The 13,978-nt window shown below is 39.4% G+C and overlaps 1 protein-coding gene and 1 non-coding gene across 4 annotated transcripts in view; both read right to left on the bottom strand.

The window, feature by feature from the left end:
* SYNE3 (spectrin repeat containing nuclear envelope family member 3) overlaps positions 1–13,905 on the bottom strand; it is a 79,886-nt gene extending 65,981 nt beyond the window's left edge. For all 3 annotated transcript variants that reach the window (XM_085317490.1, XM_085317491.1, XM_085317493.1), the window contains exons 1-2: positions 12,948–13,905; positions 11,084–11,246 (exon numbers count right to left, since the gene is read on the bottom strand). The gene's annotated coding sequence lies outside the window, so the exon portion shown is untranslated. The remainder of the gene's footprint in view (positions 1–11,083; positions 11,247–12,947) is intronic.
* LOC146588707 (small Cajal body-specific RNA 13) lies at positions 11,538–11,808 on the bottom strand. The gene has a single exon (XR_014897384.1).
* Positions 13,906–13,978: the final 73 nt, after the last annotated feature.

Below are 13,978 nucleotides of genomic sequence, written 5' to 3'. Positions count from 1 at the left end.
CCGCGGCCCCGAGCGCGGGTCCCGCCGCCGCCGCGGGGCGGGCTCCCCGCGCTCGTCGCCCTAGCGCGGCGGGGCGACCTCGGCGTGCGGGGACGCCGCGGGTGCGGCAAACCGCGCCGCTTGCCCCGGCGGAAGGGGAAGGCAGGCGGCGGCGGCACTGGGAAACGGGGGGCCCTGCCCCGAGACGCCCTCCGCGACACCCCGAAAATCGGAGGAGGGGGTTAAAAATAAAAGGAGCTTAGCCGTCCCTTCCCCCGCACTCGTCTTTTTTAAGCACGTAGGCTTTACATTTTTAAGCTTAAAAATTAAGCATTTCTTTTAAGCTTTACTCTGCTGCTTCTGGCTCRAGCTAAAAAAGCTCAAGCTAGAGCTAAAGAAAAAGCTGAAGTTCTTACAGKATCACGTTTTGGGCCTCAGAGCTATGAGAATCACCAACCACTGGGAGACTGGTGACAAAAACAAGAACATCCTTTACACGTGCAGGCAGCCCCAAGCATTCACACCGGCGTAGCATACGGGCAAGTTCTTAAGCAAGGCCGCCTTCCTTCCGAGCGCCCAGAGAACGGCCCCGCGGGCTGCCCTTCACCRGCTGAACGCAGATGAAATAATCCCAGGCCTTTGCAGTCAGTACCTACAGAAAGCCCTGTAGACGCACGGACTGCTACAACAAGCAAAACTTTCTGAAGCAAAACCTAGGAACCAAAAACTCTTTCTACGCTGTCATGATACTATGCAAGTTTGAGTCAGATGATTCTTTCCTGTGTAACCTATCCAAGCAAAAAATACGTATTTCAAATTACTCTGGAAAATTAGTTGGAAACAATATGAAAAAGCACGGCTTTGTAGCCAACCACAGCATAGGCTTTTTAATAAGAGAACCCAGAGCGTCATGAGCATCTAGTAGTTGACCAGAGTACCACTATCTGTAACCACATGAAACCAGTGTGGAGGAGGAAAGAATGAGCAGCATCTTCATATTTGAACAATAATATAATAGGAACTGGATGAACACGTGACACTCAATATTTCCTAAGGGCCACAAATGCACTCCATGGGCAATCTTGCATTACTGCCCTCTGCTGCTGAGAGTTTGGAGGGTTCACCCGCACAACAGGAGCAGAAAAACTGACCGTTTGTGATGAAGTTCTTGAGCCCCACGCAGCATTAACGTGGCCAGCACCCTCAAGATACATAGCTCCAAAGTGAAAAGAGGGCRAGCTCTGGCAGTAAGTCAGAGGCAGGGGACACCGAGCCTCGGTGTAGCCCCTCTCCTCTAATGCAGGACGGAGCAGGGCGTTATCCGGCCCTATTAGCTATGGTCGCCTTTGCAGGCTCACCTCTGCCCACAGTCAGGCGTTCAGATCATCGGCCATCCCCATGCCAGCACAGCCTTTCCAGGAATAGCTCGGTATTTAAATTGCTCCCAAGCCATCAGAATTGTCCTCCCTCATCCGTAAGSAAAAAGTAGATGGAAACACCAGTTTAATAGTGAGGCCTGTACTTCTATGGCTGGCTCTGAATACCCATGACAGGTCCTGCAGGGACATGATTTGGAGTTGCTATGACCTTTTATATCATCACTGAGAGGAGATCTGAATACTGTAAGCTCTCAACSTTTGCAGATGAGCTTGTTATCAAACTTGGGAAGTCTGAGTTATTTGCTAACGTTTTGATGGACTATTTACTTGTAGTAAAGTTTAGGTCATTGTGTCAATGCAACTGCTCTTGCTCCTTAGTAAATGTGAAGTTGGTTATCTCTTAATGAACTTTGGAATAGCCAGAGGAACTGGATACAGTTAAAAAGGTTTAGACTACATGAGATTGTGTTGAGGGTAAGTAAATGATACAGAACTGAAATAAGATCTTACCTGCTTATTTGGGTAGGTTATCACAGTGAGTAGCCTTCACAGCACTGATTTATTTATAAAGCCACCACCTAAAAATGACCTTTTTTTCTTTTTTTAATCAAAAAAAAAAAAAAATCAGCCCCTTGACTTCAGAAAGCATGCTTGTATTGAACAATGCACCATTATAGATTAAAAAAAAAAAAAGGAAAAAAGAAGTTTGCAACTTTGGCTCTTCTGCATCTCCCAGCATGGAGGCTGTCATGGCTCTGGTTAGATTTTGCTACTTCAAACAACTTTGTACATGCTGAGTTATAAAGACCAATATATTCAGACAAGTAGTATGTATTAAGCAGATGAGTGCTTAGTACATTATCCAAACAATATAAAGCTGCCCATATACCACACCTAAGCAACAGAGAGTGACTGAAACCAGAATGGAAGGGTGGAGAGCTTCTGTTCAGAAAAGAGCAGCAGTTCTCTCTTGGAAGAAAGGAATATATATATATATTTAGAATCAGTTTGCTCAGCCTCTAAAGAAAACCTTAACTGTAAATAGAGCATTTTCAGATGTTTCCTGTGATGGGCAGAATGCCCAAGAGACTGGGTGGAACGTGCCGAATAACATTACTGATAGGCAGAAGTAACAATAGCGTTGGCATGGTTTACTCCACAGGAGGAACTGCACAACGCTTTTATGACAGTTGAGAAGCRCTTATAAAGCTGCAGGCAACTGCTCTCTCATTAGTATAACACACCCATTTATCCACACTCACTAACTGATGACAAACAAGTATTACAAGATATTAAGATGTTTCCCTTTATGTTTGCTTGCATACAGCAATGCAAAATTATTATTCACATAATGAATCATTTGGCAGTCTTTGGAGTAGGAAGAACAGTTTTTACTGGGAGAGAACATCTGGGCACAGCATACCAATGACRTGTCTTTGGCATGAGAGATTTCAACATTAGGGCATCTCATTTTTCTTTTATAGCTACTAGAAGGTGCACATTGCTGGACAGAAAACCTCAGTAGGTGTCAGCAGGAGTTGGTACAGAACACTTTCCTCAGTGAATGAGGAATGAARAGCCATAACCTTTAACTGCTAGTGTCAGTATCACTGGGGCAAGGACCTCATCTGTAAAACTAGCTCATTTTTTAATTCTGTATTCACACAGAGATAACAGACTTAAGTAGGCATTTCACATTCTTCCTTCTRCATGGTTTGAAGTTTGCCTTTTGTCTGATTAGGCTCCTCATCCTGGGCATAGACTTAATATCTCTGCATGAAGCGGGACCTCATGATACAGCATCAGTTCTGTCACTCCTGTCCCAAATAGCCCCACTGTTAAGCACATACTATTCAGAGTTTAACTCATGAGAAGACTTGGACAGTTGCATCAAATTAACAGTTCTTAACCGAGCACCTTTTACCCACATATCCTTCTGAGAAAAGGAACTTTGATCATGTAGAATATCAAAGTCTGGATTTAGTACTCCTGATACCACTCCTAGAACRGGAATATGCAACTAAGAACAAAGGAAACTTGTTAGCAGTTTTCTGCTAGGGCCAGAGCACTGCTAAAGAAACCTCAGATCTCTATAGCTTCTGTAATTGATAGAAGAAAGCCTAACACAGTAAAAAAGAATAAGGGAAGAAGCTTAGCAGATAAAGTCCACTGAAGTCAAGGGAGGAAGACAGTATAAGTCAGCTGATGCACCACCTCACTTATTTGTTTTCAAGCAAAACAGACTGCATCATATGTTCTAGACATTTCAGGATTCTTCAGATGAAGAGCACTTGCTTAAACCACACCATATTAATTGGTACGTGTGTTCTAAAGGAACAGTTTTCATTTTGATGGTACTGGAGTCCTTCAGCAGACTAGAAACATTCCCAAAYAACATTCAACATACCTGTTAAAAATCAAAAAATTCTATTCTTGAGAATAAAGCAGTTCAGGCAGGAGGTAAATACATACTAACAGCCATTATTTTTCTATGAGATTTTGTATTTTTGTATCCTGGTGTTTGCTTTGTTTTCAGCAGCAGCACTGGCCCAAAGCACATGTGAACCCCAGCACTACTTAAATCCATCTCTAGTGCTCCCAGTATTAACATATGTTTTATATATATATRTATGTATGTATGTATACAATCTCYCCATAAATTGGGCTACATTTGTATCAATAGCAATTATGCAATGAAGGATAAAAGTGAATTCAAGGGCTTTAAGACATTTCTCTGTCAAAAATCTTTCACAGACTCACAGAAGAGCGTATAAATTAGCCTCCACTTTGATACAATAGGAAAAAGTGGAGGGGGTATACATCTTCAGAGACAGAATATGCAATATGAACCTATAATTTTGATTCCATAGTGTCTTGTATCTATTTACCTTGCACAAAAAGGATGACAGACTAAGAGTTAACATCAGCACAGTTATTTTAAAGGGTCTCCTTCTTCCTACCACCTTCCAATGCCATTCATAACTAAAGCAATGACACTCCAGAAGAGGAGACTTATTTCTTCTACCCATTTTTCTTTGCAGGTCCTCCGAGGCTCTGCACTTCATTTTCTGTCTACTGAAAGCACTCAGAAAGCTTCTCTTTTCTCCCTAAACACAAAAAACACTCAGTTCATGGAAAGGTACAGTAGGGATGTTCAAAGCTGACAAAAGAAAATGATCACATTCAGGGTTGAGACATCATTTCACAGCTGATTCATGGAGAAATTTGTAGTATGCCTAACTACTCTGGTGAAGTTTTTTTTTTTTTTTTTTTTCTCCGAAGTATCTGCAGTAGTGAAACTCGTTATATTGTGGCTTTATTTATAGTCTTTCCGTATAAAAGTGGTATAAGACTGTATCTTAATACTAAAAATTATTTCTGTTTAAGACACGTATATATTCCTCAGGTAAAAATATCAAACAGAAAACAACTGAATGTAAACCAGATCAGGAGACAGGCAGAGTGAGAAAGACAGCCAAATTCCAGTTAAAGCTCAAACGTATTTTTGATGACTTATCACACTATCCCCCCCCTCCATCCCCCCCCCCCCCCCCCCAAAAAAAAAAGAGAGAGAGAGAGAGAAGCAGTCTGTGGAATATAAATACTTGGCTGTATGCCACTTCACCCCCCTCATAGGCTGGTCACAGAAGGGAAAGTTTTATGATGTATCATCACACATACAATACCTCATAAGAGAAATAAGTTCTAGGAAATAAATCCTAAAAGTGAATGAAGTCACTTGCACTTGAGTGGATTCAAAGTCTACATTATGAACTCAAAGTCCTGCACAATGCCTAGAAAATATTTATTTAGTGCCAAAGGATAGGATTATAATTAAACTGTCTGCTAAGTGTGCTCACCTGGGTCAGCACCTTCAGCATGCAACTGCCTAGACAAATCCAAGAGACAGCAAGGAAGACTAGAGAGTGTTCAACCTCCCACCCTTTCCTGAAGTTTATGCATCTCATTAAGAACTGCATGCTCAGGATGCCCAGGCTATTTTCTTTCTTTTTTTTTTTTAATATTTATTTATTTAAGTCACCTGAAAAGGTCTGTAGTAGGAACTTGTCTGCATAGCACAGTAATACTACTGCTCACAGACCACAAAGACAACCTCAAAAGCAGAACCCCAAGCCCATGATGTTCCTTGCCCCAACAAACATTTTCACTAGCAGGCTATAAAATCTYAGTTTGCTCTCTGCACCTCCCAAGTCAGTTGAGTTCTTCTCTGCAAGTTGCCTGTAACATTTAGGCATCTGCAAGGTTAGCAGCTAAGTAATGAATACAATTTGACTTTTCTACATTTTGCTCCCAGGCCAAAYGGTTGAGTTTACTTTGTTTCTCTTGATAATCATCTCTCCTACTTTCAGTTACTTTCTTCACAAGGTATTCTGAAAGTGAACTATTCTGCATAGTTCTGTATTTTCCTGAGGGTAGAGTCTCCTTACACTCCTCAGTAACTTAAGTTGGATTATATGCTAACATGCAAATAGCAAGAGGCTACAAACTAGAGTGTTGAAATATCTTTAAGGGAAAAGAAAAGAGATCCTTCTTCACTTGTAGACAGAATAATGAATGCAGAAGTGAATGCATCCACTACTTGCTGTACAATAGCAAATTTTCCAGAGTTATTTAAGCTTATACAATTTAGACCACTGCACTTCTACAGCACACACCATTTGTGAATCCAGAGCAATTCTGGAAACCATGAAAGCAATATGCTAAAAACAGACAATAACCAACCTCCAACCAAGCTAATTAGAGCTGTTATAACAAGAGCAGAAACAACTTCCTACCTGTAAAACTTCACACATTAAGAAAAGGTGATATTTTTTAAACAAATTTGGCAAATATGGTAAATTGGAATAAGAATAAAGACTTAAAGACAAATCAAAATGTCTACCCTCATTTTGAAGTGAAAATGAATCTTCATTTTGTATGTTTTACATTGTATTTAAGTAGAAAAAAATGACATTCACATTTTTTAAAGAAAGGTATGAGCAATATGCTTAGGTTTATAAATAATTCTGTATATAAACAGTGTTTTTATAACTTTATGGACAGCAGCTGAAGAAGTCTCAGATTTCATGCATTTATTGCTTTACGCTGTGAACTCTGACAACCAAATAAAGTTTTATGACGATATTACAGTAGCACCCAGAGGCCTTCAAGTGTAATCAGATGCACAGTATGACAGGGAGTCTGAATAAACCTAGAAAAGACTAAATTTCTGAAGCAGCAACAACCTAATCAAGGTAGAAAGCAAATGAGGAAAGGCTATGTTGACTTCTGTTTTAAAAATGCAGAAGTAGCAACAAAATTGAAGGGGTGTGTGTGTGTGTRTATATGTGTAAGTACTCAGTCTTAACTTTTTCTAACTAGACAGCAATGCTCTCATTGACTTCAGCAGGAGATAAGGCAGTGGGAAGTCAAGGCCTTTTGGAAATTAAAACAGAATTTGAACCCAAACATCCTCTGTTCAACTGCAGCATGTTGGCTCTTTTTCTTACTTCCATACCATTTTCTAAGTTACAAAAGTAACTGACAATCTGGTTTAATTAATACCTGAAGTCCTTTATCCAAAGAGCAAAATTCTAACCTTTAAAACAAAACATTTCTTGAACCTTCTATTAAAGTTAATCACAAATGACTTTTGGCTCTGCCTGTTTCCCTTCATGCTAGATGCTAAAACACTATATTCAGTGATAAACGCAGTTTTGCTATTTTGATTTCTCTAACACTTAGTAGTTTGCAGTTATGCTTTTATCTCTACTGGACTCTCTGCTTCCAGATGTGCCAACTTTATGAAGCATTTACTTGTTTGTATCCAGTCTTAAGAGGTAGAAAACAAACTCTAGCCAAAAATGACTSAGCAACAGTATTTAAGAGTGTGTAGTTGCAGAAGTCAGTAAAGCTTTCCATCTTCCTTGGTTCAAGGACCTTAAATCATTCATGCTAGCTTACTGTGGTAAAGGAATACAGAGCAGCATTTCCTCAGATCAACAGCATCTCAAATGAAAGTATAGCAATGGAGARCACCTGCTAGAATGCATTTTGTGCTCTCATGGCTCCCATGGCTAGCAAGTCAAAAACTAGTGTAAGAATAAACCTTTGGAGAGAGATTTGAAAGGCTACCAATAGGGAAAAGAGTCCAAGGACAACGCAAAAATACCTGCTTTTACTGTACAAAACCCCACTGTCACAAGAAGAGTATTGTTCTGAAAATCGGAGCTTTTTCCTGGCTTCATTCATGGGGACCAAAAAAAGGCTTTTTATTTTTAAATGAAGTCAAACTGCTCATAAAACAGCCTTTTGCACAAGCACAAAGTGCTACAATTAAACACCACATCTTACAAGATCTTCATCCTGCAAGTTGCTAGGTCCAAGGATGTTGCCTAGCAATCTCAGGTGCTACTGACAGTGAGAGCAGGCAGCTACTACAAACCTTAGAGCTTAGGCCACTGCAACATTGAAACTTAGACGGAYGTATGGGGAAAAACTTGACTGAAAGGTAAACATGAAGATTTGAGAGAGTTTCCAAGCAATTATGTTTTTATGCAAGTTTATGGAAAGCGCATATGTGGRTATTTGTGGAGAAGCTGCCTATCCTGTGAAAGGAATGCTTACCCTCTAAAAATGCATGGTTAACAGCCAAACAAACCTGTACACTTGCATCATGCAATTATAAGCATTAAAGACATCGCATGCAAAAAAAAAAAGTAATTAAAATACTTATATGAAGCATTTGGCAGTGTTTCATCAATTAGTTCTTTTGTTCCTTAGAACAGTCAGATTTTCAAGAGATACTAGTTTTCCTACTTTGAAAAGGAGAAAAAATACCACTTAGAACAYCAAAAAAAACCATACAAACTCCTCTTTTGTCATATTGATATTTTTAGTTTCACTTTTTTTTTTTAAATAAGTATAGAAAATTAAAAATTCACCTAGAATTCAGGTTTCTGGCCTGCCTTTAAGAATCTATATTTTTGTCTCTCTCACAAGATATTTCAACTCTGCTCTTTAACTTTTAGTCCACATATCATAAGTGCAAATATGCCAACACACCCACTCTTTGCCAGGGTGTTTTTACAACTAGTTGTCTAGATAAAGGTCAGACTTATTAAAACTCTAAATGCTCATGACAAGTTTTTGTGCCTAAAGAAWATATACAATATCAGAAACAATACCGATGAAACCCCGAAGTCAAATGTGACCATGCAATGCAAGTGAAGGACAAGGCCCAGGACAGGTAGCGCTCACAAATACAGGTGAATTTTTAAATCCTCAAATTCCAAGCCACACCTGTCTTCTAAGAAGCATCACAAATATGAGTGATATGGACATAAAATAAGTTAGCAGAACATAAAATATTAACTCCCATGGGAAGCTTAAGTCAATACAATTCAAACTCACTTAAAAATTTGACAGAAAACTTCAATCCACATCAGAAGTTGTGAACAAATGAGTCATTTTATCCTGCAAAACRCTTCATATAACAGTAGGAATAAGAACACCACAAATTACAATGATTAATTTTAGCTGTTTCACTTTTAACCTTTGCTTCATTCCTGCTTTAAAATGTCACCTCAGCACCACCAAACATGCTATATAGCTGAGACTTGACTTCATTGGTTTTAATAGAAATAATAGCTAATTTATATCTGATGTAATACTATCTTGAAAACATAAGCAACTGAAGACTAATGTTTTAAAGAAGAGCTTCCATGCTGCCGAGGATTAGTTTAATACAGATTTGTCAAGCAAAGATTAAGCAATATCAATTCATGTGATTTAGGCTTGAAGTATAAGTTAGACTACAGTTCCTTTTGAAAGGAAAGTTATGAAGACTTAAGCATGTTAAGATGTGTACACACACTCCTAGAAAGAATTGAAAGACTGAAGGGTGTGTGTGATAAAAAGAACTCAAATCTTTATTCAAATTCAGAATAGTAGCACCAAATTCAGAAGATCATAATTAAGGTTCTTCATAAAAGTTCCATCCATTTCACAAATAGGTGGATGTGTGCAAAACTCAGGAGATTTCTTCAAGTAAAAATTCATGCGATACCACATGCTTGGCAGTCTCTCCTCTGYCAGAGAGATTATCATATAGTCATGCTGCTCAGGGAAGTTTTTGTAAAAGATGATGCTATGCACATCTCAAAATGAGATAAAAATATCCTGCTATAAAATCTTATTCTTTAAGCTTTACATGGCAGAGATAAGYGTATTCAAAAGCACTGAACAAGAACAGATGCAATCATTTTCAGAGGAACAGCAAGTAACAAGCATTCAGTTRCTACAAATTGTCATTTCAATAGAATTTAGAACTCTTACATATCTTTAGCTGCCACATCTGATCGAGCCCCCTCRTGGAGATCTAGACTGGAAAAGACTAACTGGCTTTTTTGCTTCATAGCAATTACACATTCTTGACTGACAAGCTAAGTCAACAAAAGCACTCCTGTCATCATAGCTATATTCAGGGTTTGTTAGTATACATTAGCTAGGGCACGGAACCTGTCTTACAGGCTGGAAGTGCCCCGGGGTTTTCTCAGGATTCAAGAAAGCCCAGAAGACACTTCCAGTGTTTGCAAGTAAATTACAATTTGTAAGAATTATCATACCAACTAAAGCCAAAAGCTCAAAGTCCAGGATCCTGCTTTTCAATATTGATCAAAAGTGAATGCACAGAAAACAAAAAATAGGACATGTACATAGTTATAATCCCAATCTAGAATGTCTAGTTAGAACTCTGCATTCAAGCTTGAATATCAYGTTCCATTCAGTTTGTTAAATGTCAGGCTCAAACAGTTTTCCTTTGATGACTAGTATGACTTCTTTCTGCCAAAGGCATTCCTTACATCATCTAAGTCAAACAACTGGCTTAGATCATGTAAAATCACCCATCAAGTAAACTGACCAAGCTAATTTCATATATGTTCTCTGCCTCTAAATTATGAGATGAACTCTCTTTTATTTTCAAGCTAACATCGTCTTGGGCACATGCTATGAATCTATAATATGAATTTATTACCCACCTAATAAAGAAATAAACTTGGAAAGCCGTTAGATGCTGTTTAGATTCTAAATCTGTGGCTTCCCATTGGACTCAAGCTTCTACCATAAAAGCACTTCCACATTTCTACTGCTTGACACACAACTCCAAACTATCACATCTTCAAAATGTTCAGGAGCTTTTCACAGCTCTTTCTTCAGCATTCACCTTTTAGGCAGCCACACAAGTTTTTAACAGTGCAATCCAAAACCGTATATACACTTAAACTCTTAATGCTCTSAATACTAAAGATATGTTGGTGCTATCAGATATTGCCCTGACAGTATGTCCAAATTATTCACCAGACATGTAGAACAGCAGGAGCTCATACTATCCTCCTAGAAAGCTTCAGGAGGAAATTAAGCTACCTAAACAGAGCTCAATCATTAAGGCACATAGTAGATTCAAGGAACCCTCACAAATCAGAATGACAGAGATACCAAACCCAGGTATGAAGCTGTCCCATTCCCATAAGCTGAAATAAGAGACCTTTAAACCAACTTTTCTCACTAGCTAATATTTTAAGTTCCTCCCCCCCACACACACACAAAATATCATTCTTAGATGTCTAACTCCTCTTGTGCACTGTAAACAAACTGCCAGTTCACAACTAATAGTTTTGTTCAGCCTCAAAATGACTGGAAGTAATCTAAATTGTGATTCTAACCTTGAATGTTTGTTTAAGTACAGCAGTTTGAACACTGGTAGTTTTATTACTGATTTCAGAACGAGACGGTAATTGTTCTTCTAACAGGAAGATCAGCAAGATGTGAGGAATCCCATGGGAGTGTCATTAGTGTTTCTTCTGAACAGATGATTTAAATCATTATCTGGAAAACAGAAGAAGTTTCACTCAGACTGATGGAAGACTTGACCACATATAGAGAAATAATTATTTTTTAACAAGTGTATTTGGGGTCTTTGTTCTAAATCTTACCAGCAGTATTATTTCATAATTCAAAAGCATTTCTGTACCTTTACCATACTAAGTATTTTACTAAAAAGCATTCTATTTTAACATTATCTCAAAGGCCACTTTTTTCACCAGATTACAGTAAATAATTATAAATACAGATACCTGTAATTAACCCAATACACAGGCTTTGGAGAACATTTCCAACATGTATAGCAGTTTAAGTGTTCAGCAGATGCTACTCAATTTGCTAAACAATATCAGACTGCAAAATTGCTCTTACTGTTGATAGATCAATAATGACATGAGGTAAGTCATTATCTCCGTGGCAACAGAATTGTAACTGTCAGAGGAATAATGCACATGTTACTGCTGCGACTCTTACAGGCATGCCTCGGCTTCCTCACACAGGTACTCTCTCTGCAAGCCTGGTATGCCCAGAGTACTAACAACCAAGGGCACCTCTTGGACTGCAGAGGATAGAACTGCAACAGTGGCTACATTATTTCTGGAGGTGAACATCCTCACAAGTGTCCTTCATACACTTCAATTTCACATCGTTATTTCACTTTTTATTTTTTCTACACATCTCCTTACAGAAATAGTTAGAATGAAATTTTGAAAGGCAAATAACATGAAGTTCTCTTTATAGTCCAACATTTTCTAAGATATTTGGTTGTCTTTCTGAAAGAAAGATCTTTCACTTTCAACTCAGTTTCCATTTAGTTCCCCTCTCACTTACCAGCATCTTAAAATAGCAAGATTCTTTTTGCTAGATCAAAAAGAACAAAGTAGCTTGCTTAATTATTACAGATAACACTTCTTAAGCTTCTACTTGTGGATATCATACCAGTTCAAGAAAAAACAAATGTTATTTTTTTCCTTGCAGAATTTGAACTGTAAGAACTGTAGAAAACACCTTTTCTGTCCTGATCAGTATGATTCTGCCTCGCTCCTGATAGCCTAAGAGTAAAACACTGATACACAAAATGCACAGTATTAATCAACAACACTGTAACTTTACATCGTGAYTCATACTAGAAAGTATTTCTTCATAACTAGAGACATTCTCAAATACTACACTTCTTTCTAATTATTCATAACCTTTTCACATGGAAGAATAATTTTGACACTATTTGCTTTAGTATTTTTTCTAATTAAATTGCAATAAAGACCATAGAAGCAATGCCTGAAGTTAAATCAGTTTAGAAATTTAGTGTCAAAAGTACATTTCACTTCTGAGCAGAAGTTTCTGTACAGAGTATTCTTCCCCCTCCAAAAAAGTTTGATTTTGTAGGAAATTAAGACTGAGTTGTCATTTAAGTGTCAACTGGATTCCACAAATTGAAAAACTAGAAAATCTAGCCACTGAAAAAAAAAAAAAGGTGCTCGTGTTTGTAAAGCTTCTACATTAGCATAACTGTGGAATAAAGTTTCAAAAAGTTTCTTTTCCTTACAAACGTATATCAAACAATACAAGTGGCCATTAACCTACCAGAAGTCTAAATGCCAGAGCCACAACGCATACTAATACTTAGGAATATACTTTGATTTGTTATTTTCAAAAATACACTGTTTTGTGCTTTAATAAAAACTTTTCAACTCTCTCTCTACTTACAGCATGGACCTTGCTTCTGTAGATGACTTCTATGCTCTGTTCCATGTTCGTGGAAAGAATTCTGAATCAGCCCAGGAGCTCTAACAAAGCTTGCAGCACACACAGCCATTTCCAGGACATGTTCCAATTTCATCACTTTTCTTATACAGCACAGTTCAACTGGTCTTTCAGCACCACACCAGTCAAGCCTTTTGCACACACAGCTAAGTCTAGCCTTTGTTTCCATCTCTCCACCTTGCTGCAACCCCAGCAAGTTGATCCAGCAACATACCAACCTGCACAAGAGTATCAGTTGCTTTGCTGCTAGTACTAAACTGAAGCCTGCAGAGAACTGCCAGTTCCTCGATAATATCAACTGCTGTATTCACCCTGCTAAAACCAAAAAGTCAAACCAAACAGCTGAATGCAGTCAGAATGGCCACTAGAAACAACCAAAGGTACCAAGAAAACTGACACCTCTAGCATGTTCTCAGCTGCACAGATAAGTCTTCCACTGTTTCTTCCACCTGCCTACACAAAAGAACCAGAAAGTATCAATTCAACAGTGCTGCTCTTTTTAGGACACATACTTCTGTCACTACAGCTTAAGTGTACTTCTACACACCTCACCACCAAGGCAACACACCCTGCAGAGGCCGAAGATACACAAGTGGCCGTCCCTTCCACAACCACGTTCTCCTCACGTTTCATGTAAGTGTTTTAAACCGCTGTCCACCCGCCCCGCCCCCAGCCCTACAGAGCTCTATCACAGCCTGAGCCACCCCAGGGCTGGCTGAAAGAAACCCCACCCCCACACACAGCGCCGAGAGCACCGGTTTGTTTTAGCCACAGTCCCCCAGCGCGCCGAAACAGGCCCCAAGCCCACAGCCCGCACCGCCCTACTCCGCCCGGGAAGCGCCAGGGCCCCGCCCGCACACAGCGGCGCAGGCGGGCACCCGGCCGCGACGAGCCGCCAGCCGGGGCCTGCGGCGCCGCGCGGCCTGGCCCAGCGGCCGGAACCTCCGCCGGCGGCAGGGAGGCGGCAGGCCCAG

The sequence above is a fragment of the Rhea americana genome, unplaced genomic scaffold (assembly GCF_003343005.1).
Source record: "Rhea americana isolate MKP2758 unplaced genomic scaffold, rheAme1 scaffold_5, whole genome shotgun sequence".
Taxonomy (NCBI): domain Eukaryota; kingdom Metazoa; phylum Chordata; class Aves; order Rheiformes; family Rheidae; genus Rhea; species Rhea americana.
This window is presented reverse-complemented; position numbering and strand designations above follow the sequence as displayed.